General features: G+C 43.0%; 1 long non-coding RNA gene across 1 annotated transcript; it reads left to right on the forward strand.

The window, feature by feature from the left end:
- Nucleotides 1-1,331: 1,331 nt before the first annotated feature.
- LOC134337383 (uncharacterized) lies at nt 1,332-27,224 on the forward strand. The gene is made up of 4 exons (XR_010015977.1): nt 1,332-1,443; nt 8,443-8,508; nt 14,931-14,996; nt 27,179-27,224. It is a non-coding gene; the product is annotated as an uncharacterized LOC134337383 (long non-coding RNA).

Consider the following 27,224-nt stretch of genomic DNA (forward strand, 5'->3'; position numbering starts at 1 on the left):
ATGACATTTCACTTGTAGATCATCAGTGCACAATGGGTTAAACAGACATAATGGAGTAACTATTCTAAAACAAGGCTTAATACAACTTCAGTTACGTACCTTAAACTATTTCCACACTACAAGCAAAATTGCAACTTCCAGTAGTTGCCATGTAAAAAATGTTGGTGCTCCACTTAAGCATAACAATTTGGTCTAACTTAAAAGGAAAGTCATTGCATACGAGAACTTTTAGATGTTCTTGTGGAATGTAGCAATGTATTTTATGATTGCTAATTTATCTCTCTTAGCACCATCCAATTTTTCGCAGTTATAATATCGTTTACAGCTTCTACAACAAACAATTTGATGCTTATATCCTTAGTTGGATTTAAGGAAAATGCGTGGGAAGCCACTTTGTAGCATGCAACTGTTTCTAATAAAATATAATCTGAAAACTTCAAGGCTTTACAAAGGGAATGGTTTTCAACAAACCATGCATTCACCTTCAAAGAAACTGGCTCCCCCTATGTATTACCTTTTCAATTTGAAGTTCCTTTAGGGCAGGAGTTCCCCACCTTTTTTAATGCCATGGATCAATACCGTTAAGCAAGAGGTCCGTGGGCTCCAGGTTGGGAACCCCTGTTTTAGAGCATTCTTCACACAGTTAGGCTTTCTCTGGTCAGGATACCTTGAAGAATTGGATCAGCCATGATTGAATGGCGGAGCAGACTCGATGGGCCGGATGGCCTACTTCTGCTTCTATATCTTATGGTCTTATAAGATATTTCTGCTGGAAGCTGTTAATTTTTACTGTAAAATACCTCACACTGAAAAATATATAATTTATGTATTAGTCACACTTGCTTACCTTTGTTTTCTATGTCTGACTTATTCACAGGGAGCCCTTTAACTGCTGCTTGGAAAGAAGTCGCAGCTAAGCTTTTTTTCCTAGCCGAAATATTTCCCGTATTTCTCTGTTTTCCGTTACTAAAGTGATTGCCAGCATCACTGTCCCCTGATTTAGAAAGTGGACAGGGAACAGTGTTTGTTTGGAGAGAATGTACTTCCTGTTTCTTCCACAGCTGCCAAATTTGACATAAAGTGAAGGAGGGTTCGTTACTGGAACTCAGGGTTACACCCACACTTACTCTTTTTCCAAAAGCAAATAAGTTTTACCCTTTACACCATTTTATTATGTTTTTCAGATACTGCATTGTTATTGACAGATAGCTGAGCAGCTATTAGCAATGAAAGGTAAACTCAGTGAGGTACCTTTTTACAGACTATACCTGATTTTATCTGATACTGCCTAATGACATTTTCTCATTGTCAGTGTTTCCAAGGTCCATGGTCTTTATTACATTGATGATGTCGGTACAGTACAGCACAGCTGATGAAGAATGTACTGCAACAATTTTAGCAGGTCACTATCAAAATGTGATTTCTGTACTACTGAATGAAACGGTGAGTTCAACTTACTTCGCATGTATGATGCTTAAATGACATTAAGGTTAAAACCTGCTGAAGCCAATTTCCTAGAAGGTGAATAGAACTGAATTTTGAAAGCAGAATACAATATATATCATATGAGGTCAGGATTAAATCGTGGTCCCTGGAGCTATGATGTAGGAGCAATTACTACTTTACCTCTAGGCAATTGCTAATCTAGAACAATACATTCTAGATACTACAGCAGTACATATGGTTTTAATAGAAAATGTTCAACAGAGTAAATGCATAGCACACTAAAAATTTGCTGTCGGGGTAGTCAAACAGAAAGCCATTTCTTGCCCAATTTCTGTCATTAAAACTTCACTCTGCATTGTCTGATCTCCCAGCAAGTTCAGAGTTCTCTCATCAAGAAAATGTGAAGAGAATAGTGTTGCTGGTTAGGCGTCTCTGACATGTACAGTGGAAAGGCATCCTGGAGAACTTCAGGCTAAGGTTCAGAACCTTTAAATGGTGTCAATATTGTACAATATTTTTTAACTGAGGCACCGTAGTTGTGGAAGTTTAACCAATAGAGGCAAGGAGGAATCAGATTCAAGCTACATTCTGTGCTGAAGTCACAAATTCAGCCAGACAGGTATTACAGAGGCAATTTAGGAATGTGTTGCTAGGCTTTTAAGAAAGATTGACGAGGTGAATTTTTTTTAGTAAAGGGGAGAATGAAGAGGAGTTAACCGAGTACAAAGATAAGAGAATTCTAGAGAGAATCACAAGGAAGGACCTTGACCAAAGCTTGGTAATTGGGGAATTAAGTTTGTTAATTATGGATGTTTAATTAATCAGGAGCGCCACTGAGAGCATCATGACAAGCTGCACCTACATCTAGTGTAGAAGCAGCAGAGCATCAGAGCATCGGACCGGAGGTCCCTACAAAGGACAGTGGGAATGGCTGAGAAGATCAGAGGGGTCACACTACCATTCATCAGGGGCATTTATCTGGACTACTGCATACACAGGGCCCTTAGTATTATCAAGGATCCCACCCATCCATCCAGCATCCTCTTTGACGTTCTACCATCAAGCAGGAGACCCTGAATCATAAACATAAGAACAGTCAGGATGGGAAACAGCTTTTTCCCTCAGGCCGTTAGGCTTTTGAACTCCCTGCTGCAGCACATTCAAAGCGTCACCAGATAATTGGTACTGTTCCCTACAATATTTAATTTGTGCACTTTACTTTGTTTATCTCAGTGTAATTTATTTGTAGATTTAATTCTTACTTTCCTAAGTTACTGTGTGTTGTATGCGTATTATGTCTACTACTGTGCTTTGCAGCCTGGTTCAGAGAAACGTTGTCTCATTTGACAGTATACATGTATATAGTCAAATGACAATAAACTTGAGTTGACTTAATTGGATGGCACTGTTGTTTAGCCAGCTGAGGTCTAACGGTAGGACTCCAGCCCTGAACTGTGCATTGTCTGTGTGGAGTGTGCTTGACCTCCCTGTAAACAGGTGGGTTTCTTCCAAAAGTTCTGCTTCCTTCCACATCCCAAACGCCTGCAGGTTGGTAGGCTAAGGTGGAGTTAATGGGAGTGTGGGGAGAATAAGTGCAAATGCGTATTTGAGGGCTGGCTTGAACTCGGTGGGTCAAAGAGCCTGTTTCCATAATATTTGACTCTGAGAACAAAGCTTTATACCCATAGAGAGAGGGGTGTTTGGAAGTCACTGCATGATGGAATGGTGGAGGTAGAGACTTTTGTCACACTTCAAAAGCACCTGAAATGGCGCTTGAAATGTTGTAGCTCGTAAGACTGTTCTTCAAGAGCTGGAAAATTGGAAAAGATTAAATAACTGACCGTACTGATCACAGTAAGCTGAATGATTTCACATTGCATTATAATATCTTTCTTTCCATGATGGATAGTTCACAGCATTTGGCTCATGGAACTCCCCACTCACAGGGACATTACACAATACTTTCAAAATAAGTCACAACTGGTAGTATATGAGGGAACTGCAAAGCAATATTTTGGTTCACAGACAAATGAATAATCTACAATTTACTGGGCACCACAGTAGCATAGTGGTTAGCACAAAGCTGTTGCAGCTCACGTCATTGCAGAGTTCATAGCTCATTTCCAGTGCGGCTTGTAAGTTAATGTTTTCCCCATTAGAAGGTTCACTGGTCATTGTAAATTGTCCTGTGATTGGGTTAGTGTTAAATATGTGGGCTCCTGGCCAGTGTGATTTGTTGCGCTGTATTTCTAAAGAAATACATACATACATACATAAAACAACAGCAGATTCAGCCAATCTTAGTGCTTAATTGCATAACTGTGGAGTATTCCATAACCAGATGATTAATTATCCAACTGAATCCAATCAGCTTACCACTTTCTGGATCCAATATGAGCAATTTTATTCTGCAATCTGAGCTACATTCCTCAACATCAGAATGAATAGATCCATAAGGCCTTAAGACCATAAGGTATAGGAGCAGAATTTGGCCATTTGGCCCATCGAGTCTGCTCTGCCATTTCATCTTGGCTGATCCATTATTCCGCTCAACCCCAGTCTCCTGCCTTCTCCCCATATCCCTTCATTCACCGACCAATCAAGAATCTGTCAACCTCTGTCTTAAATGTAAATAAAGACTCGGCCTCCACAGCTGCATGTGGCAATGAATTCCACAGATTTTCTGGCTAAGGACATTCCTCCTCATCTCTGTTCTAAAAGGACATCCCTCTACTCTGAGGCTGTGTCCTCAGGCCTTAGACTCTCCCACCATAGGAAACACCTACTCTATCAAGGCCTTTCTCCATTTGATAGGTTTCAATAAGGTCACCCCTCATTCTTCTGAATTCTAGTGAGTACAGGCCCAGAGCCATCAAACACCCTTCATATGACAAGCCGTTCAATGCTGGAATCATCTTCGTGAACCTCTTTTGAACCCTCTCCAGTTCTCCCACCCATTAAACAGAGACATGCTCATAGAATCATAGAGAGTTACAGCACGGATACAAGCCCTTCGGCCCAACGGGTTCATGCTAACCATGGTGCCAACTCAGCTAGTCCCAATTTCCTTTGCCTGGCCAGAGTCTCTCCCTCTGACTCAGACCCTTGAGTTCTGGCAACCTCATTCCATTCTTTCTGGTTTAACAACATCTTTCCGTTAACATGGTGACCAAAACTGTACACACTATGTCAAGTGCAGTCTCACCAATGACTTATACAACTGCAACATTATGACCCAACTCCTACACTCAGTGCCCTGTGAGCTAAGTGCTCTTTTCACCAATCTATCTACCTGTCATACTGCTTTCAACAACCATGCACTTTTACTACGAGGCTGCTCTGTTCCATTACACTCACCTGTGCCCTACCATCCATAGTATGAGTCTTACACTGGTCTGACTTTCATGAAAAAAGTTAATGCATGATCTTTTGTTCTTGACTACAATTTATTATGGAACAGATAACTCCGTTTCTGAGATGCCCCAATCAGAAAGGGGATGGAATTTATGAACACAAGAGATTCTGCAGACGCAGGAAATCCAGAGTAACACAAAAAAAAAGGGCTGGGGATGGGGGGAGCTCAGCAGATCAGGAAGCAGCTATGAAAAGGAATAAAGAGTCTTCGTTTCGGGCTGAGAGCCCAGCTTTGCCAGAGGGAAACAAGAGTGTGAGGCACGGAATTCTTGCATCTCCTTTCTGTTGTAAACTACTCAATAACAAAGAATGACCTCTGAGCATTGGGTACAGGAGGGTACAGAAGATCCAAAGTGGTACTTGTGTTGAAGGTGCAAGACTCCATCGCCATGAATGGAGTCCTCCTTCACCCAGCACCACAAAACACGACTGTTAGGAGGCATAGATAGAGTGGACAGAGAGTATCTGTTTCCCAGGGCTGAAATGTCTAACACCAGAGGGCATGCAGTGAAGGTGAGAAGGGGTAGGTTCAATGGGGATGTGAGGGGTAAGTTTTTCACTCAGAGAGTCATAGATGCCTGGAATGCACTGCCTGGTGTGGTGGTACAAGCAAATACATCAGAGGCTTTTAAGAGACAATTGGAGAGGAACATGGATATACAGTAAGGAAGATGGAGGGATATGGACGTAGTGTAGATTGGAGGGATTAATGTTTGGGTGTTTTTGATACGCTTTTTAGCTGGGTCAGCACAGCATTGTGGGCCGAATAGCCTGTTCCTGTGCTGATGTCTTCTATGTTCTATGTTAATCTCATTGACTGTTATTGCTGTCAGCAGTGTGTAAAATAACTTTTCTCCTTTATCAACGAGAAATTGATTATACTTGTAAAAGTGATTCATGGATGGTCAGACATTTCCTTCCCTTTTTAATGAAGACAATCTTTTAGAAGTACTTCCCTGGAATTTCATTGAATGAAACAACATGTTAAACGGTCAGAAAATGGAGGGTCTATACAACATTTCCTAACATATCTGCCTCTGAGAAATACAAGGGTAAAGAGATCTTGGTACATTCAGCAGATACAGACTTCGTGAATACGATCAGCAAAGTCTGAGGCTGGGGCCAGGACTGGTGGCACGAGGGAGAGAGTCTCTGAGGTGCCTTGTGAGTGTGTGGTTGAACATTGGTGGTGTGAACAGGCTGTGAATGTCCACTGGGCTGTGAGTGGCCTGTGATCATCAACTGGAGTGTTTAATCAATTGGCAAGAATTATACAGCTTGATAAAACAGGTTGCGATTGCTTGCACTGGAAAAGAGAAGGCTGACAGGAGAGTTAATTGCTGAGGGGCCTGAGCAGACTCGATCATGCCAGGCTGTTCCATCTGGTTGAAGACTAGACTTCACAGGAACAATATATAGGAAGTCCAGCAACGCGGGCAGGTAATAAAGGCCCGGGGTTTGGGGTCCTGTCATCACTTGGGTCGATACGAAAGATCAATACTTGATGGCCATTGCACACTCTGCTCTGCGCTCAAAGGCCAGCGATGTGTGCGTGCGTCAAAGGATATCTGGAGTCAGGCCTCCGCCCTGTGTTCGGAGGCCAGCAATGTGCATGGGTGATGAAAGATACCTGTAGCTCAGGCTTGAAGGCCTGTGACGTAGACAGATGATGAACGACATTGGGAGAGCAGGCCTATACTCTGCACTCAAAACGTGGATAGGTGACAAAGGACATCCGAAGTCCGGGCCTCCACTCCACGCTTGAAGGCCAACGATGTAGACAGGTGACAAAGGACATCCGTGGATGTTGGACTATCCCATGTCAGTGGGCTCCAGGATTGGATGGCCTTCTGAGCAGGTGGCATGAGGCAGCGAGGGGACCAGTGAGTCGCGGTGCCCAGAGTTCGAGTTTGGAATTCAGGATCACGTTATCAGCTAGTCCTAGATCAAAGCCCAGGGTTAATTGGAAATCTGTAAGTCAAAACCCGATGGCTGTAGACTGGAGTCTGAAGGCCCATAGGGCGCTCCTAGAATTGGGAGGATGTCCATGTGTGCATGTGTGAGGGTAGGAGGGAGGACTTATTTTGTTGTTTTTGTATTATTACCTATTGAATTCTTTTTTGTTGTGATCTGTGTTGTTCTGCCGAGCATTGTGGGCATGCTGCAGTACTCTGCAAAAGTCTTAGGCACATGCATATTACTAGGGTGCTTGAAACATCTGCGCAGTACTGCAGTAATTTTTCGTATTGCACTGTACTGCTGCAAAAAAAAAATCATGAGATTTGTGAGTGATGATAAGCCTGATTCTGATATGGGTCTCTATTGTGGACTGAGAATGGGAAGGGGGGAGGGAGAGGAGAATCATGGTTGGGAAAAGGGAAAGGGAGAGGGGAGGGAGCAGGAAGCACCAGAGAGACATTCTGTAATGATAAAAAAAAAAATCAATTGTTTAGAGTCAAATGACTTTGTCTGGGGTCTTGATGCTGGGTGTGCCTGCACCCACACCACTCCCTCCCCCCACCCCGACACTTCATCTCTGCCTCCTGTCCCATACCAATCCCGTGGTGCTCTACCCTCACCATCCCCAACATCCTTTGCTCCCGCCAGATTTACAAAATCGCTCTCTGTTCCACATTGACAAGCACAGTACTTTGCTAAATAAAGTCCTAGGCACCCTAGTTATATACGAGGGGTGATTGACAAGTTCGTGACCTAAGGTAGAAGTAGTCAATTTTAGAAAACCCAGCACATTTATTTTTCAACATAGTCCCCTCCTACATTTACACACTTAGTCCAGCGGTCGTGGAGCATGCGGATCCCTTCTTTGTAGAAGTCAGCGTCTTGGACCTCCAGAAGTGGTTCACAGCAGGGGTGTTTGATAAGTTTGTGGCCTAAGGTAGAAGGAGATGAGTTATTAACTTCAAACTTTCTGCATAATCACTCAAAGAGTTGAACTGCACGTGCATGTAACAAGAGCTGTATAACTCACCTCCTGCTACCTTAGGCCACGTCCTTATCAATCACCACCACCCCCCCGCCCCCGTATATGTGCCGAAGACTATTGCACAGTAGCGTATGCTGCTGCCTGAATGTGTGGTGAGTTCCGTAAGTCTGCTGGTTGTTAACTCAAATGACACATTTCACTGTACGTTTCGATATAAAGATGATAAATAAATCTGAATCTGGACCCAAGTCTGAAGACAGAATGTGGAACACCGGAATGTGGAAAACCATAGTGGATTTAAATGCCAACTATTTCCATATGGTAGTTTTTATAAACCACTGATTCAAACATTGTGTTCTTTAGCACTCAGAGAGGGAAAAGTTTACCTCTTGCAATGTGTGCTAGTGGTCACTAATGTATTCGCAGTAAACTCTTGCTTCCAAAGTTCAGTTCCACTGAAATCAACAAAGTCAAATTTCAGAAGCAGATTTCAACCTAGACATGAACGTTAGCTTTTAGCAGAGTCAAATAACTTTGCAAGGTTATGTTTACAAAGAAAAGTTGCATTGGAATTGTTTTCTCGAGAAGAGTTTGTTGAAAAATGCAGAGCGCTCACTGAGATTTTGTTCTATTTTTAGATCGAAACAGCACACATCTTTATACAATTGAAAAATAATGCATCATTACACCGGAATAAGACAGGGGTATGCAAATCTATTTTTACATCTCTGTTGACAGGTATATTGTGTGCTATTTCCTGCATGGTTTCGCTTCAAATATTATTATTTCTGACCACTGAACTGGCGGTTCTGTAGGTCATAGATTTCTCCTCACCTGCACAATTGTAATTGACGCTGAAGAGTATCAAAAGCATTATTTCAAATCATTAATTCATGCCTTAAAGAATATTGAGCTGAATTTTTATTTAAATATATAATCTCCATATCATCTAAGCACTAGATGTCTCTATTATATCTGGCCATACTGCACGCTAATTTACAGAGGATTCACGAGTATTCTTTGGATAATTTTCTACATGAGAGGGCATAGGTTGAGGCTAGATTTAAGTGAGGTATATAAAAAATTAGGTAGATACTTTATTAATCCCAAAGGAAATTACAGTGTCATGGTATCTAATGCACAAATATAAATTTTGGAAGAGAAGTAGAAAGAATAAAAGATGTTGCCACAAACAATCTAACAGGAAGGGGTCATCACTTCCCTGGCTATAAGTTGACTCATTATAGAGCCTAATGGCTGAAGGCAAGAATGACCTTATATAGCGCTCTTTGGAGCAGTGCAGTTGTCTTAGTCAGGCCCAGCTGTACTGGATCCTACTTGATAGTGAGAACATAATATATCCTGCCTCAGATATTCAGTTCCAAAGACTTAAATTTCGAATGCAGACTGCAATGAGTTTTCACAGCACGTTGAATATTACCAAACAAAGAATCAATTATCAATTTCCTTAGAAAGAGTAGTCAATGTTCAGAAGTGATTTGAAATGATTGATAGTAAGACGAAAGAGAGTCGTTAAAAAAATATATATTTTTACATAGAGTCTCAGGAGTTTTGAACTCATCTTTCCAACTGCAAAATGAAAGGCAGAAGAATCAAATATAGTTTATAGTTTAGTAATACACACAAAATGCAGGAGGAACTCAGCGGGCCAGGCAGATCTTGGAAAATAGTGAACGGTTGATGTTTTGGGCCAAAACCCTTCATCAGGACTGGAAGAAAAAGATGAGAAGTCAGTGTATGAAGGTGCGGGGAGGGGAGGAAGAAGTATTAGGTGGTAGGTGATAGGTGAAACCAGGAGAGGGGAAGGGGTGAAGTTAAGAGCTGGGAAGTCGATTGGTGAAAGCAATAAAGGGCTGGAGAAAGGGAAATCTGATAGGAGAGGACAGAAAGGGAAGGGGGTGGAGCATCAGAGGGAGGTGATGGTCAAGTAACGAGATTATGTAGGAGAGGGAAATGGGAATGGGGAATGGTGAAGGGGAGGGGGAAAATATCAGAAGTTCGAGAAATTGATGCTCATGCCATCAGATTGGAGGCGACCCAAATGGAAAACAAGGTGTTGCTCCTCCAACCTGAGTATAGCCTCATCACAGCAGTAGAGGAAGCCATGGACTGACATGTAGGAATGGGAATGGGAAGCAGAATTGAAATGAGTGGCCACCAGGAGATCCCACTTTTTCTGGAGGACTCAATCTATGTTGGTCTCAACAGTATACAGAAAGCCACATCAGGAGGACCAGATACAGTAGATGACCCCAGTAGACTCACAGGTGAAGTGTCGCCCCACCTGGAAGGTCTGTTTGGGACCCTGAATGGTAGAGAGGGAGGAGGTGTAGGGGGAAGATTGTTCCACTTGCAACTATAAGAACCATGAGGGAGACCAGTGGGGAGGGACGAATGGACAAGAGAGTCACAGAGGGAGTGATCCCTGTGGAAAGTTGGGGGGAGGGAAAGATGAGTTTGGTGGTGGAATCCCATTGGAGATGGTGGAGGTTATGGAGACTTATATGCTGGACACGAAGGCTGGTGGAATGATAGGTGAGGGCAAGATGAATCCTAACCCTGGTGGTGGGTTGATGGGCTGAGAGCAGACATGTGTGAAATGGAAGAATTGTGGGTGAGGGCAGCATTAATGATGAAGGAAGGGAAGCCTCTTTCTTTGAGGAAGGAGGACATTTCATTAGTTCTGGAATGAAAAGCCTCATCCTGAGAGCAGATGCAGTGGGGACAGAGGAATTGAGAGAAAGGGATAGCATTTTTACAAGTGACAGGGTGGACAGATAAATTGTCAAAGAGTCAGAGCGTAACAGAAGGGGAGCAATGAGAGAGGGTTTCACTGAACTCCCGACGAAGGGAAGATTTAAACTTCTTCGGGTTAGGCATCCCTGGAATAGACTGCACAGTGTACTAGTCAAATCACAAATGTGCCACTCCTGCCCCTACACATCCCCACTCACTACCATTCAGGACCCCAAACAGTCCTTCCAGGTGAGTACTTCACCTGTGAGTCTGCTGGGGTTATCTACTGTACTCTGTGCTTTCTGGAGCGGTCTCTTGTACATCAGGGAGACCCAATGTAGGTTGGGAGACTGCTTTGCTGAGCACCTACACTCTGTCCGCCAGAAAATGCAGGACCTCCCAGTGGCCACCCATTTCAATTCTACTTCCCATTCCCACTCCGATATGTCAATCCATGGCCTCCTCCACTGCTGCGATGAGGCCACACTCAGCTTGGAGGAACCTTGGTAACCTCCAACCTGATGGCATGAACATTGCTTTCTCAAACTTCCATTAATTGAGCGCCACCCGACCCCCCACCCACCATTCCCCATTCCCATTTCCCTCTCTCACCTTATCTCAATCTCTTCACCTGCCTATCACCTCCCCTCTGGTGCACGTTCCCCTTCCCTTTCTTCCATGGACTTCTGTCCTCTCCTATTAGATTCCCCCTTCTCCAGCCCTTTATCTTTTTCACTAATCAACTTCTCAGCTCTTTACTTCACCCCTCCCACTCTCCCAGTTTCACCTATCACCTGCCATCTTGCACTTCTTCCTCCCCACCCCCCATCTTCTTACACTGATTTCTCACCTCTTTTTTCCCAGTCCTGATGCAGGGCCTCTACCCAAAATGTCGACTGTTTACTCTTTTCCATAGATGCTGCCTGACCTTCTGAGTTCCTCCAGCATTTTGTGTGCATTACTTTGACTTCCAGCATCGGCAGATTTTCTCTTGTTGGTTTCTAGTTTATTTATTTTTACATACAGTATGATTAAGGTCTGTAGCGCATTTCCAGGGGCAATAGCGCAGACCAGCGTTGCATTAAGAGAGGAGCTAGGTACAGTAAATATTGGGAAGAAAAGGGAGTGGGTAGAGGGCAGTAGAATAGGACTAATAGATCCCTCTTGCATAGAGCCAATCTGGACTGGATAGGTTGAATGGGCTTCCGTGCTGCAACTTTTCTGGGATTCTGGAAAGGTTTTATTGTATGTGAAATGCATGATACCTCCCAAAAAGCATAATTGGCTAGATATTGCACACTCAAAGGCCTGTTCCTCCCACACTCCACCATTGTGGAATGGACAAGGGAAAATCGGTGAGGCTAATTCAATTTAATTAAAGGAGGGGAGGGGACCCGATTTATGGGTAAGAAGGACCCAAGGAGAACTGGGATGGGAGGAGAGAGGTGAGGACATCAGACACATTAGGTCATCTGAAAGCTGAGTGGTGAGACATTACAAGTAGCTTTTGGAGTGCGTGTTAAATTGGGATCGTATCTGATGTTTGATTGAATAGAAGATTCAGCCTATCAGTCATTTAGATGGTTGTGGGTGGGTAAGTCCAAACACTGAAATGGTAGGCTAGAGTTTGAGAGGATAAACATTCTGAGTGAACAGCGAAGTGGAGGACCTATATGAGATGAGTTCTCAGTAACCACTTGTGAATGGCTTTCTCTCGGCATTGGCCAAACTGAAGCACAGAGTCTGAAAGGAGAATTGCAGACTCCATAAAATTCACTGCAAGTCCACAAAATTTTTTACTGTTGACTTTTTAAAAATTGAACTTAAAGTATGTAACGTACTAAATCTGATACCAGTCAATCCAGTTTCTAAACTAGCGTTTATTTAATGAGGCAAGGCAACAGGAGTTATGGCCAAAGCAACAGCAACTGCTCTCTGTAAGGGTAAGGTTGTTTTTCAAGAGAGTGGAGAATGGTCAAATGCAGTATTAAATCAATCCCAGACACTAACAATATACTGTATATTGATTGCCAGAAAAGATACCCAGTCATCTGCATGCTGATGAGTAATCAGCCAAACATTCGGTGTCATTCAATGACTCCTCTCATCTTCCCTTTTCCATTGAAGCACACTGTGATGGTTCCCTTCATGGAGAACACTATTAAATAGTGTATGCTTTCTGTCTTAGTTAAACGTCTATCTGGAATCATAAAGGTCATAAAGACAGTTTTTAGCACATTGGCTTTCATGAATCAGAGTATTAAGTACAGGAATAGGGATGTGCGTTGAAGTTGTATGAAAGGTTGGTGAAGCCAAATTGAGCATATTATGTAGTCTCAGTCACCTACCTACAGAAAAGATATCAATAATATTGAAAATTTACAAGGATGTTGCCAGTTCATGAGGACCTGAGTTATTGGGAAAGCTTGAATAGATTAGGACTTTATTCCTTGGAGCATTGGAGAATGAGGGGAGATTTGATAGAAATATACAAAATTATGAGGGGTGTAAAGGCATCCGTTAGTCTTGCAAGACCATGGATCTGCACCTGGAAAGTCTTCACTCTCCAGGGCGGAGGCCTGGGCAAGGTTGTATGGAAGACCGGCAGTTGCCCATGCTGCAAGTCTCCCCTCTCCACGACACCAATGTTGTCCAAGGGAAGGGCATTAGGGCCCATACAGCTTGACACCAGTGTCGTCGCAGAGCAATGTGGATTGAGTGCCTTGCTCAAGGTCACAATACACGTTGCCTCGGCTGGGGCTCGAACTCACAACCTTCAGGTCGCTAGTCCAATGCCTTAACCACTTGGCCTCGTGCCCACACTATGAGGGGTGTAGACAGGGTTAATGCAAACAGGCTTTTTCCACTGAGGTTGGGTGAGACTAGAACTTGAGGTCATAAGTTAGGGGTGAAAGGTGAAATATTTAAGGGGAATTTCTTTACTTAGAACAGGAGTTCCCAATCTGGGGTCTATGGACCCCTTGCTTAATGGTATTAGTCTATAGCATAAAAAAGGTTGGGAACCCCTGATTTAGAGGGTGGTGTAGGTGTGGAACAAGCTGCCAGCTGAAGTGGTGGATGTGAGCTGCCTTGCAACACTTAAGAGAAGTTAGGCTAGGTACATGGATGGCAGGGATTTGGAGGGCTATGGTCCAGGTGTGAGTGAATGGGACTAGGCAGAATAACTATTTGACATAGAAGAGCCTATTTCTGTGCTGTTGTGCTCTATGACTCCATGATAACTTAGAACATTTAAATTAGTAAACTATTGTTTGAAATAATTAGTAGAGATCTCTTAACGGCTTCACCTGACATGTTTGTGTCAGGAACTAACCTATTTATAGTACATGAATTAACAGAGGCATTAAATCAGCATAGAATAGAATGTCATGTGTGGAAATTAAAAATTAATTCTCTTACTTAGAAGCAGAAGCAATCATTTCTGCCCTATTTTGGTTAAGAATTGATAACGTATTTGCATTTTTGTATGAAGTTCCTATTTGAGTTGTGAATTTCGAATGAACCCAAGATATCAGATTAAAGTTTATCTAATTGTCCTGATCTTGCCAATACCTCAGGAAATCTATTTTATACCCTTTAGATTTTAGATCTGAGAATGTGCTTTGTGGTTTTAGATGGATTTTTTTTTTAACTTCAGTTCCTTTCTAGCCTTCTGATGAGTACAGGCCATAACTAAGGTCAGTGAGTGGATCACCAATCCCAACTCGAAAAAAAAACCACTCTCGGTAAATGTCTCTTCACAGCAATTTCATTATCCCTCACCCAGTTAAAATTACAGGCTGCTCTGAATGAATCTGACCTACTGCGAATATCATGGCCAGCAGCCAAGAGGTTTCTACCAGCAGCACGACCTCCTAAAAGTCCCAATGTACAAAGAACTAGAATTGGAAACCAGGTCCCATCAAGGAGTGCCATAGTCAAATTCCAAGAAATGTTGTTCTCCATGTATCTTTAAAAGGAAGTTGAAATGACTCAGGGGTAATCCCCATCATGAAAAATAATTAACTCAGCTCAGATTTAATAGCTAGAAATCCACCTTTAAAGGATGGCCCTGTCGGGATTACGTCTGGAAGATGTTGGGATTCTTGTCATTCCTGGTATGTTAACATAACTGGCAAAGCTGACTTCGTGGGAGTTCACATCTCCTCCAAGTCAGTGCATCCACCTATCCCACAGCTCAGAACAGCAACTCAGTGAAGTGTTAGCTTGAATTCAAGCTATTTAGTCTGCAGTTCTATAGAGTCCTGTGTTATTCAACAACAACAAGCCTGTTATTTCCACCATGAAAAATTAGTATATTATGTGAAGAAATTCATTTCATCTTAACAATTTTACTTTTGTGTTTTAGAATGTGAGAGCGAAAAACAATACACGGACTAGGAATGTAATATCACCCCGTGACCTCCGATATCTGGTATGTAAAACAGTCAGAATCCTTTTAACTTATCTTCACTCAAGTGTCTTTTAAAATCTAGAAACATATATACCACACCACATTTGCAAGCATTATAATACAGAACAAGTATTATTTGTCCGAAGACTATTCAGGTGGACAGAATCCTTTGTTAATTTCCTGCTTCTGCTCATATCCCATACAAGAATTAATACTGCCAGAAAAACAGACTCTGCAACTTAGAAATTTTAGTGCCCCTAAATTTTGAACATTAACCATTTATGTCATTCACTAATAATTAATATTAGTCAATTAAGACTAATATTAGACATTAATAATTAAGATTGATATAGAAGCTTAAGAGAGGTTCAAAGGTTCAAAGATCCAATTTAATGTCACAGAAATGTATACAATATACATCCTGAAATGCTTTTTCTTCGCAAACATCCACAAAAACAGAGAAGTGCCCCTAAGAATGAACCGACAGTTAAACATAAGAACCCCAAAGTCCCCCACCCCCGTTCCCCTCCCTCCCGCGCATAAGCGGCAGCAAGCAGCAATCCCGCCCCCTTCCCCCACTGGAAAAAAAGCATCGGCACCTGCTACTGAGCACTCAAGTGTGAGCAAAGCAATAGCAAAGACACAGACTTGCAGTTACCCCAAAAGACTCCGCGTTTCACCCGGGATTTAACATACCATCAGTTCTCTCTCTCCCTAATAAGGGAGAACGAGATGTCTCCATTTTCCCAGCGAGTGGGGAGACATAACAAACAACTCAGTAGTTTACGATGTTAAAAGTCCGTTACGTGGCTTTTTTCGAGCAGAAGAGATTTACCAGGATGCTGCCTGGATTAGAGAGTATGCCTTATGAGGATAGGTTGGGTGAGCTGGGGCTTTTCTCTTTGGAACGAACGAGCATGGGAGGCGACATGATAGAGATATACAAGATGATAAGAGATATTGGTCAAGTGGACACCAGAGACTTTAACCCAGTGTGGAAGTGGCTAATACAAGGGGCATGGTTTTAAGGTGATTGGAGGTAAGTATGAGGGAGATGTAAGAGGTAGGTTTTTTACACAGAGTATAGGCTGCATGGAATGCAATGCCAGAGACGGTGGTAGAGACAGATACATCAGCGACATTTAGAAGATTCCTAGATAGGCACATGGATAAAAGCAAAATGGAGAGCTCTGCAGATGGGAGGGGTTAGAATGATCTTGAAGTGGGTTAAGGATTGGCACAACATTGTGTGTGGAAGACCAGTACCGTGCTGTAATGTTCTATGCTGTATGTAATGCAATTTCTACGCATGTGTTTAAATTCTAATATTCTGCTGTATAATTTCTTTTTCATTAATTTATACATGGGGTGTGAGATCACAGGCAGGATCATGTTTTACTGCCTATCTGTACTTGAAAGGTGTTAAAGAGCCACTTTTGTGAGTCTCTGCACAGAGAGGCCAAAGGAAAACCTTGCAGATCTATGGGGGAAAAAGGCAGTGGAATGGGATTACAAACAAGAGAAATTCTGCAGATGCTGGAATTCCAAGCAACACACACAAAATTCTGGAGCAACTCGGCAGGCCAGGCAGCATCTGGGGAAAAGAGTACAGTCAACGTTTCGGGCCAAGACCCTTCAGCAGGACTGGAGAAAAAAAGATGAGGTGTAGATTTAATATGTGGGGCGAGGGGAGGGAGAAATATAAAGTGATAGGTGAAACCAGGAGGGGGAACGGTGAAGTAAAGAGCTGGGCAGTTGATTGGTGAAAGAGAGATAGAGCTGAAGAAGGGAGAGTCTGATAGGAGAGGACAGGAGTACCGGTGGGAGGCGATGGGCAGGCAAGGAGGTAAGGTGAGAGAGGGAAAAGGGAATGGGGAATGGTGAAGGAGGGGAGGGGCCATTACTGGGAGTTCGAGAAATCAATGTTCATGCCATCAGGTTGGAGGCTACCTGGATGGAATATAAGGTGTTGTTCCTCCAACTTGAGTGTGGCCTCATCACGACAGTGGAGGAGGCCACGGATAAACATATCGGAATGGGAGTAGGAACTGGAATTAAAAAGTGTGGCCACTGGGAGATCCTGCATTTTCTGGTGGGTAGAGCGTAGGTGCTCAGCAAAGCTTTCTCCCAGTCTATGTCAGGTCTCTCTGATACACACCAGGCCACGCCAGAAGCACCAGACACAGTATATGACCCCAACAGACTCACAGGTGAAGTGTTGCCTCACCTGTGAGTCTGTTGGGGTCATATATGGTGTACAGTTCTCCTGGTGTGGCTTCCTGTATATAAGTGAGACATGACATAGATTGGAAATCCACTTCCCTCAGCATTTATGCTCCATCCACCAGAAAAAGCGAGATCTCCCAGAGGCCACACTTTTTAATTCCACTCCTCACTCCCATTCTGATATGTCTATCCTCTGACGTGATGAAGCCACACTCAAGTTAGAGGAACAACACCTTGTATTCTGCCTGGATAACCTCCAACCTGATGGCATGAAAATTGATTTCTCGAACTTCCAGTAACATCAACCCATCCCCCATCTTCACCATTCTCCACCTCCTTTTCCTCTCTCTATCTCCTTGCCTGCATGCCCATCATCTCCCTCTGGCACTCCTCCCCCCTTTTCTTTCTTCCATGGCCTTCTGTCCTCTCCTATCAGACTCCCCCTTCTCCAGCCCTGTATCTCTTTCACCAATCAACTTCCCAACTCTTTACTTCACCCCTCCCCCTTCCCAGTTTCACCTACCACCTTGTGTTTCTCTCTCCCCCCCCCAACCTTTTAACTCTACTCCTCATCTTCTTTTCTCCCTCCAGTCATGCTGAAGGGTTTCAGCCCTAAACGTCAGCTGTACTCTTTTCCACAGATGCCGCCAGGCCTGCTGAGTACCTCCTGCATTTTGTGTGTGTTGAGTTGAACAGGATTGACTGGATCTACCCTATAAAGAGCAAGCACAGCTTCAATGGGTTGAATAACCTCCATCTTTGTCATAATACTTCTGTGCTGTTGACTGCCAGCAACAATAATGGAATGGCACTGTATTGTCATGTCAGATCGATGTGTGCTTTGGAAGAGGTGGCCATTATTCCCTTACATCCTCCGAGCGTGTTGAGGTCACGGGTTTGGGAGGTGCAGCCAAACTTGCCTTGACACGTTGCTGCCATTCACTTCATTGACGCTGCACATCACAACCCAATTGTGATAGTCAGAGAACACAAGAGACTGCAGATGCTGGAGTGTGGCGCAACAAGTAATGCAAGCAACATGGGGCAGCAAACAAAGCCGCACTGGTGGGTGGAAAGGACATCTCAGGCCCTGGTGCAGGCTTTCAACTCAAAACACTGACAATTCCTTCCCCAGGCCCCACACTGAGTCCCTCCAGCAGATTGTTTATTGCTCCAGATATTCAAGACAAATATTCAAGATGGCAGCCGGGTGCCAAGCAAAATGGCTGAACTCCTTGGATAATATTGAGTTTCTTGTATTATTGAAACATCATTCCAAACAAGTGGGAATTATTCAATAACAGTCCTGACTTGTGCACTGCAAATGATGGAAAGGCTTTGAGATGAAGTAAATACTGGTTGATATTCAGCCTCTGATCTGCTGTTAGTACCCAATTATTGTTATAATTCTAATTTTTCATCATTTCCATGAACGTTCCTGGTCACCACCTTCTTTAACCCTGTTTCCAATTGATTTGGAACTCCTTCAAGCACTTTTCATACAACTGACCAACTGAAATTATAAACGCAAGATATCCTGCAGATATTGGAAATCCAGAGCAACACACACAAAATGTTGAAGGAACTCCGGCAGCATCCATGGAGAGAAATGAAGAGTCATCAGCTCAGCCCAAAAGGTCGGCTCTTTATTTCCCTCCAATAATGTTGTCTGACCTGCTGAGTTCCTCCGGAATTTTGTCTGTGGTCCAGCTGAAATTCTGTTGCAGAGTTCAGCAGAGAAATTATACAGTAACTCTGTTACAGAAATTTTTTTTGTTGATGATTTAAGTGATGGTATACAGTAGTGGTCATAGAGACTTTGTGGAGTGGAGGGGATATTACGCAGGGACAGGTGAATATAGATGGTGAGCAGAGATTGGGATGAATCGTGGAGAGCTTGCTAGAAAATGTCAGATGTTGACAGATACTAGATGTTGCATGATCTGAAGTATCAGTTATGAGGGAAGAGTGACTTGGCTGGGATTGTTTCTTTGGATACTGTGGAGCAGATTAAGTTCAAGGGCATAAAATTATAAGAGGCCGAGACAGAGGAAAGAATGATGATGTTCCATTTAACTGAGATGGAAGTAACTGCAGAAAATAGACTTATGACACTTGGTTAAAGAGGTTAGAAGGGAGCTAAGAAAAAAATATTTTAGTTAACAAGTAGCAAGGGTCTGGACCTCACTGACATGCCCGTCACCCAGTTTAGGAAATACTTTGATAAGCACTTTAAGAGAGATAAGTAGTAGGATTATGAATCAAGAGCTGGAATATGGGATTAAGCTAAAGTCTTCTTCTGGATGATTTGGACTTGATGGACTGAATGGCCTCTTCCTGTGGCCCATCCTCCTCTCTCTGAGATTCTATGGAAGATGCAAGGACGGGCATGGTACGGGTGGTCGACAGGGTTAACTAGCCAAAGAAAACACTTATGCTTCCCTGGGCCAGTTGGTGATATTTCTGTATGGACCCAGCCCTCAAAACAGAAACCCTTTAAAAATGGAGGCTCACAGTTTATTAAAAAGTTTCACCGACTGACTCCCTCCAGAGAGTGAAATGCTCAGAAATGTGTGGGTGTGAATTCAAAATTCTTAAAGATAAAATCAACTGTTTATGAGAACCAATATCACTCCTTTCATCTCATTAAAGTAAACAGGATGGAATTCTTTTCTCAGTCAACAATACCCACAAGTGGAAACAATTATTACCACAAACAATTTAGGAATCCCATGACTTGGGATATAAGATTTCTTTGACTGCTATTTATAACAGAGTTGTTGAGTAACCTATTTAAAACAAATCAGTAGACAATATAGTTCTATTAAGAACTTGATGCGTTAAGGTGTTTGCAGGATAATACCAAAACGCAAAATTATCAATCAACAATATGACAGATTATTGCTTATTAAATAGTTATCCCTGTTACAATGGTCATTCGTAATAGTATGGGAATGAGTGAACATCATCAATGGAGACATTGACCAGCAGGGAAGAGGCCACTGCTCATTCTGGGACCATTAGGCCAATTTTAAGTCTCACCCCAGGCACACCTTGCCTTCCTGTGCTTACCTGAACTAGCAGGTGAGTTGGCTGTCCAGCCCCAGAAGGCACCCATAAAGCTACTGTGAGGCCTAAGTGTTCACCACTGTGGTCTTGAGCCAGTCTCCTGCAAAAGCTTATGAGGCCTTGTATGAGTCATATAAATGTCTAATATTTATAGACATATGAAAATATTGACACTGCTATAAATAATCTTAAGTATTAAAAACAAAATAATAAAAACCTTGCCTTTTTTTCCCAAAATGACTATAAGATCTTAAGACGTAGGAGCAGAATTGGGCTATTCGTCAGTCAATGGAGTCTGCTCTGCCATTCCATCATGACTGATTTACTTTCCCTTTCAATCCCATCCTCCTGCCTTCTCCACGAAACCTTCGACACTCTTACTGATCAAGAACCTATCACCCTCTGCTTTTCAACTTAATCTCATAATCAGGGACCCAATTCAAATGAATGGGGACCAATCGCATACAAGAGGTCTGACCGGTGAAGGATCACCAAGGATAATTTGCCACCTCTAAGATCTAAGTATGGTTGGGCTCCTCCAATGGACTCCATGAAGATAGTTGTAGTGTAGCAAAGTTAGATGACCAGCAGCTAGCTCTCATTTCATCCCATGCTTATAAAAGTTTAGCAAGTTTAGAATACACTTACCTAGGAATATCTGCACACTGACAGTTCTCATTGGAACTATTCATGTGAGTCAGTCCATTGCCTACAATAGCGTTGCTTAGAAACTACAACATTGGGCAGAAAAAAAAGCTATTTGGCTTAATACTGGAGTAGAAACCTCACTATTGATTTCTGGGCCTGTACTCGTTGGAGTTTAGAAGAATGAGGGGGAATCTTATCCTATTGAATATTGAAAGACCTAGATACAGTGGATGTGGAGAGGATGTTTCCTAGTCTAAGACCAGAGGGCACAACTTCAGAATAGAAGGACATTCCTTTAGAACAGAAATGAGGAAGAATTTCTTTAGACAGAGGGTGGGGAATCTGTGGAATTCATTGCCACAGACGGCTGTGAAGACCCGAGTCATCGGGTACATTTAATGCAGAGGTTGATAGTTTTTAATTAGTAAGGGTGTCAAAGTTTGCAGGGAGAAGGAGGAGAATGGGGTTGAAAAGGATAATAAATCAGCCATGAGGGAATGGCAGAGCAGACTTGATAGGCCAAATGACCTACTTCTGCTCCTATGTAATTCATGTGTTGATATTGCATGACTTACACAAGGCCTTATTGTTTAGAGGAATGCCAAATTACAGTATAATAGCTTGTACTATACAAGCATATATAACATGGTTTCCCATCTTTTCAAGGGACAATAGTACAGAGTTAAAAAATTAAGTATCCTGATATAACTATGCTAATTTAGATCTTAATGAGATGTTATCAAACAAAATCTGACACCAAATCAGGTAAAGACAGAAAAGTTTATTAATAGAGCCCTCATATTACAAACTTGCAATTATTTGAGATTATTTTAGGGTTATATTATTATTTTAAGGTTGCTGAAGGAGAAAAATGTGGAGAAGCAGGGAGATGTAAGGAGAGAATTTCAGAGCTTGGTAACGACTGGCACAAAAGGCAGCGGAAGAGCAATTAAGTTGAGAGTGGAAGATGTAAAATTGATCGTGTGGTGGAAGAATAGATAGTGATAGGGAGGTGGAAGGGATGACAGAGGTAGGGAGAGAGAACTAAGTGGGGGATTGTAGACTAGAAAGAGAAGTTTAAGGTCAAAGTTTGGATTATCCAGGCATGAGTGTAGGATGGCCAGCACGCACAGAGGTGATAAGTCACAGAACATAGAAAGCTACAGCACATTACAGTCCTTCCGGCTCACAATGTTGTGCCAACCAAGTAACCTACTCTGGAAACTGCCTAGAATTATCCCATCGCATAGCCCTCTACTTTTCTAAGCTCCTTGTACCTATCTGAGAGTCCTTACGACCATCGCTGGCTGTGCATTCCACGTAACCACCACTCTCTGCATGAAAAACTTACCCTGACATCCCTCTTGTACATACGAGGGGTGATTGATAAGTTTGTGGCTTAAGGTAGAAGGAGTCAATTTTAGAAAAGCTAGCACATTTATTTTTCCTACATTTACACACTTAGTCCAGCGGCCATGGAGCATACGGATCCCTTCTTTGTAAAAGTCCAGAGGTGATCCACAGCAGGGGTGATTGATAAGTTTGTGGCCTAAAGTAGAAGGAAATGAGGAGAAAACAAACTTTCTGCATTTGCACTCAAAGAGTTGAACTGTACATGCATGTAATGAGAGCTATATAACACATCTCCTTCTACCTTAGGCCACAAACTTATCAATCACCCCTGCTATGGACCACCTGAAGGTCCAAGACGCTCTTGTTACATGCACGTGCAGTTCAACTCTTTGAGTGATAATACAGAATGTTTGAAGTTAATAAGTCATCTCTTTCTACCTTAGGCCACAAACTTATCAATCATTCCTGCTGTGGACCACTTCTAGAAAGAAGGGATCCATATGCTCCACGACTGCTGGGCTAAGTGTGAACATGTAGGAGGGGACTATGTTGAAAAATAAACGTGCTAGGTTTTCTAAAATTGACTCCTTCTACTTCAGGCCACGGACTTATCAATCACCCCTCGTACTTCCAAGCACTTTAAAACTACGCCCCTTCCTCTTAGCCATTTCAGACCTGTGAAAAAGCATTCGGCTATCCACACGATCAATGCCTCTCATCATCCTATACACCCCTCTTAGGTCACCTCGCATCCTCCATCGCTCCAAGGAGAAAAGGCTATTCAACCTATTTTCATAAGACATGTTCTCCAAACCAGGCAACATCCTTGTAAATCTCCTCTGCACTCTTTCTATAGCATACATATCCTTCCTGTAGTGAAGAGATCAGAACTGAACACAGTACTCTAAGTGGGGTCTGACCAAGGTCTTATATAGCTGTAACATTACCTCACGGCTCTTGAACTCTATCCCACAGTTGATGAATACCAACACACCATACACCTTCTTAACAACACCGTCAACCTATACAGCAGCTTTGAGTGTCCTATGGACGCGATCCCCAAGATCCTCCACACTGCCAAGAGTCTTACCATTAATATTATGTTCTGTCTTCATATTTGACCTACCAAAGTGAACCACTTCACACTTATCTGGGTTGAACTCCATCTGCCACTTCTCAGCCCAGTTCTGCATCCTATCGATGTCCCGTTGTAACCTCTGACAACCCTCCAGACTATAAGCAACACCCTCAACCTTTGTGTCATCAGCAAACTTATTACTTCATAACAAGTACCCTTCTACTTCATCATCCAGGTCAGTTATAAAAATCACAAGAGGAGGGGTCTCAGAACAGATCCCCGCAGAATACCACTGGTGACCGACCTCCATACAGAATACGAACCATCTACAACCATCCTTTGTCTTCTGTGGGCAAGCCAATTCTGGATCCACAAAGCAAGGTCTCCTTGGATCCCATGCCTCCTTACTTTCTGAATGAGCATGGGGAACGTTATCAAATGCCTTATTGAAATCCATTTACGCTACATCCACTACTCTACCTTCATCAATGTGTTTTGATACATCGTCAAAGAACTCAATTAGGCTCATAAGGCACAACTTGCCTTTGACAAAACCATTCTGACTATCCCTAATCAGATTATACCTCTCCAAATTCTCATAAATCCTGCCTCTCAGGATCTTCTCCAACAACTTGCCCACCGCTGAAGTAAGACTCACTGGTCTATAATTTCCTGGGTTATCTCTACTCCCTTTCTTGAATAAGGAAACAACATTGGCAACCCTCCAATCCTCCAGAACCTCTTCCATCTCTATTAATGATGCAAAGATCATCTCCAGAGGCTCAGTAATCTCCTCCCTCACTTCCCACAATAGCCTGGGGTATATCTCATCCGGTTCTGGTGACTTATCTAACTTAATGCTTTTCAAAAGCTTAAGCACATCCTCTTTCTTAATGTCTAAGTGCTCGTGTTTCAGTCGGCTGGAAGTCATCCCCACAATTACCAAGGTCTTTTTCCCTGGTGAATACTGAAGCAAAGTATTCATTAAGTACCTCCGCTACCTCCTCCGACTCCATTTACACGTTTCCACTATCGCACCTGATTGGTCCTATTCTCACACGGCTCATCCTCTTGCTCTGCACAAACTTGTAGAATGCCTTGGGGTTTTTCTTAATGTTGCTTGACAAGGCCTTCTCGTGGCCCCTTCTAGCTATCTTAAAATCATTCTTAAGTTCCTTCCTGGTAACCTTGTAATATTCTGAAACCCTATCAGAACCTAGTTTCTTGAACCTTTCGTAAGATTTTCTTTTCTTCTTAACTAAATTTTCCACATCCTTTGTACACCATGGTTCTTTTACCCTACCATCCTTTCCCTGGCTCAATGGAACATACCTATACAGAACGCCATGCAAATGTTCCAGTTCCTGCCTAATAGCATCAGTTAAAATCTCCCATCACAACAACCCTATTATTATTGCACCGTTCCATAATCTGTCTACCTATCTGCTCCTCGATTTCCCTGTTACTACTGGGGAGGTCTATAAAAAGCACCCAGTAGAGTTATTGCCCTCTTCCTGTTTCTGACTTCCACCCACACTGACTCAGTAGATAATCCCTCCATGACCTCCTCCTCTTCTGCAGCCATGACACTACCCCTGATTAGTAATGCCGTGCCCCCACTTCTTTTGCCTCCCTCCCTGTTCTTCTTGAAACAACTAAAGCCTGGCACAATCAGCAGCCATTCCTGCCCCTGAGACATCCAAGTCCCTGTAATGGCCACAATGTCATAGTTGCATGTATTGATCCACACTCTAAGTTCATCTGCCTTGTTTATGATACTCCTTGTATTAAAATAGATACATCTCAAACCATCACGCTGAGTGCATCTTTGCTATATCATCTGCCTATCCTTCCTTACAAAGTCCCTACAAGCTGTTTCTACTTGCGTGCCAACTGCCCCATCCTCTGCCTCTTCACTTTGGTTTCCACCCCACTACATCTCCAGTTTAAATCCTCCCCGTTTCATTAGCAAACCTCCCTGCCAGGATATTGGTCCCCCTCAGATTCAAGTGCAACCCGCCCTTTTTGTACAGGTCACATCTACCCAAGAAGTGATCCCAATGATCCAGAAATCTGAATCCCTGCCCCCTGCTCCAGTCCTTCAGCCACACATTTATCTGCTGCCTCATTCTACTCCTATAGCCACTGTCGCGTGGCACAGGCAGTAATCCCGAGATTACTACCCTTGAGGTCCTGCTTCTCAGCTTCCTTCCTAATTCCCTAAATTCTGCTTTCAGGACTGCCTCCTTTTTCTACCTATGTTGTTGATATCAATATGCACCACGACTTCTGGCTGCTCACCCTCCCATTTCAGGATATTGTGGACGTGTTCAGAAACATCACGTACCCTGGCACCTGGGAGGCAAACTATCATCTATGTTTCTTTTTCACGCCCAGAGAATCACCTATCTGTCCCCCTAACTATAGAGTCCCCTATTAGTGCTGTCGTCCTCTTCCATTCCCTATTTTTCTGAGCCACAGGTCCAGACTCAGTGCCAGAGGCATAGCCACTGTTGCTTCCCATAGGTCGGTCATCCCCACCGAACAGTACTCAAAATGGAGTCTTATTGTTAAGGGGGACGGCCACAGGGGTGCTTTCCACTACCTGATGCTCTCCCTTCCCTCTCGTGACAGTCACCCATTTATCTGTCTCATGTGGCCCTGGTGTGACTGCCTGCCTGTAGCTCCTATCGATCACCTCCTCACTTTCCCTAACAAGCTGAAGGTCATTTTGTTGCAGCTGCAGTTCCCTAAGTCAGTCTCTAAGGAGCTGCAGCTCGAAGCACCTGGTGCAGATGTGGCCATCTGGGAGGTTGGAAGTCTCCCCCAGATATTCCACATCTGACACCCAGAGCAGAAGCCTGGCCGTGCAGTCAGATCCACTATCCTTAAGTTAAAGGAAGAAAGAGATATGAAAGTAACTTACTTCCTTACCTTGCCTAGGCCTGTCCTCGCCGAACTATGGGATCTGATAGCCGTCCTGATAGATAGGACATGGACAATAGAGTTTCGGATGATTGAACCTAATCCTGGGTTAATTAAAAAACAAGGCCAGTTAGGAGTGCTTTGGCAAAACTGAGTCTGAAAGTAACATAGAGGACGAGGATTTTGACATCAGATTAGCTGAGGCTGAGGCTGGAAGAGCCAAGTCACCCAGGTGAAAATTGGTGCCCTTGCTATTGGCTTGCATTCGTGGTGACCTCTGGGTCAAATATAGCAATCTGCTTGAGACAGCTTGGCTCAGTTTCAGAAAGTTACCAAGTAGAGGGCAAGAGATAATAGGCTGCAACCCAGTCTTCCTAGGATTATTTCATAATTGAACTCAGTGCTTTTCTTTTGACTTTGCCCTACATTTATATTATAAAGTCAATGAGAAAATCTGGGCTGACAAGTTTCCATTCAGCTCCACAACCCATTTTATCCAAAGCCTATAGGCAATTATTCTGTTATAGTTGCTCCCCACAATGCCAACACTGACCAGCACAATGACCCTGAAATTATATCATGGGATTCTAACTCCTTCTGAGTAGGAGGTGCTGTTATCCAAAGCACTTTACTGTGAATGTTAGTTCAGAGCTCATACACCTAAACAAAATGGTTCAATAGTTGAGATAGCTAACTTCAACTTGCCTAGATTGAACTTTGGGAAAGTGCATCCTCAGACCAATATCTTTCTATCCAATGATCATAATGGCTCAAAAACAATGTGTCAGCATTGGACACTTTCCCAGACTGTGCTACCAACAAGTGCTGAGACCCTTTACATAGCAACTTTCTAGGGATATCATGTCTCCATTCTACAGCTAACATCCTTTTTTATTTTTATAAGGTATGTGAAATTTTATGGAAAACAAAAGCATTAAATATTACCTGTG

The sequence above is a fragment of the Mobula hypostoma genome, chromosome 24 (genome assembly GCF_963921235.1).
Source record: "Mobula hypostoma chromosome 24, sMobHyp1.1, whole genome shotgun sequence".
NCBI lineage: Eukaryota > Metazoa > Chordata > Chondrichthyes > Myliobatiformes > Myliobatidae > Mobula > Mobula hypostoma.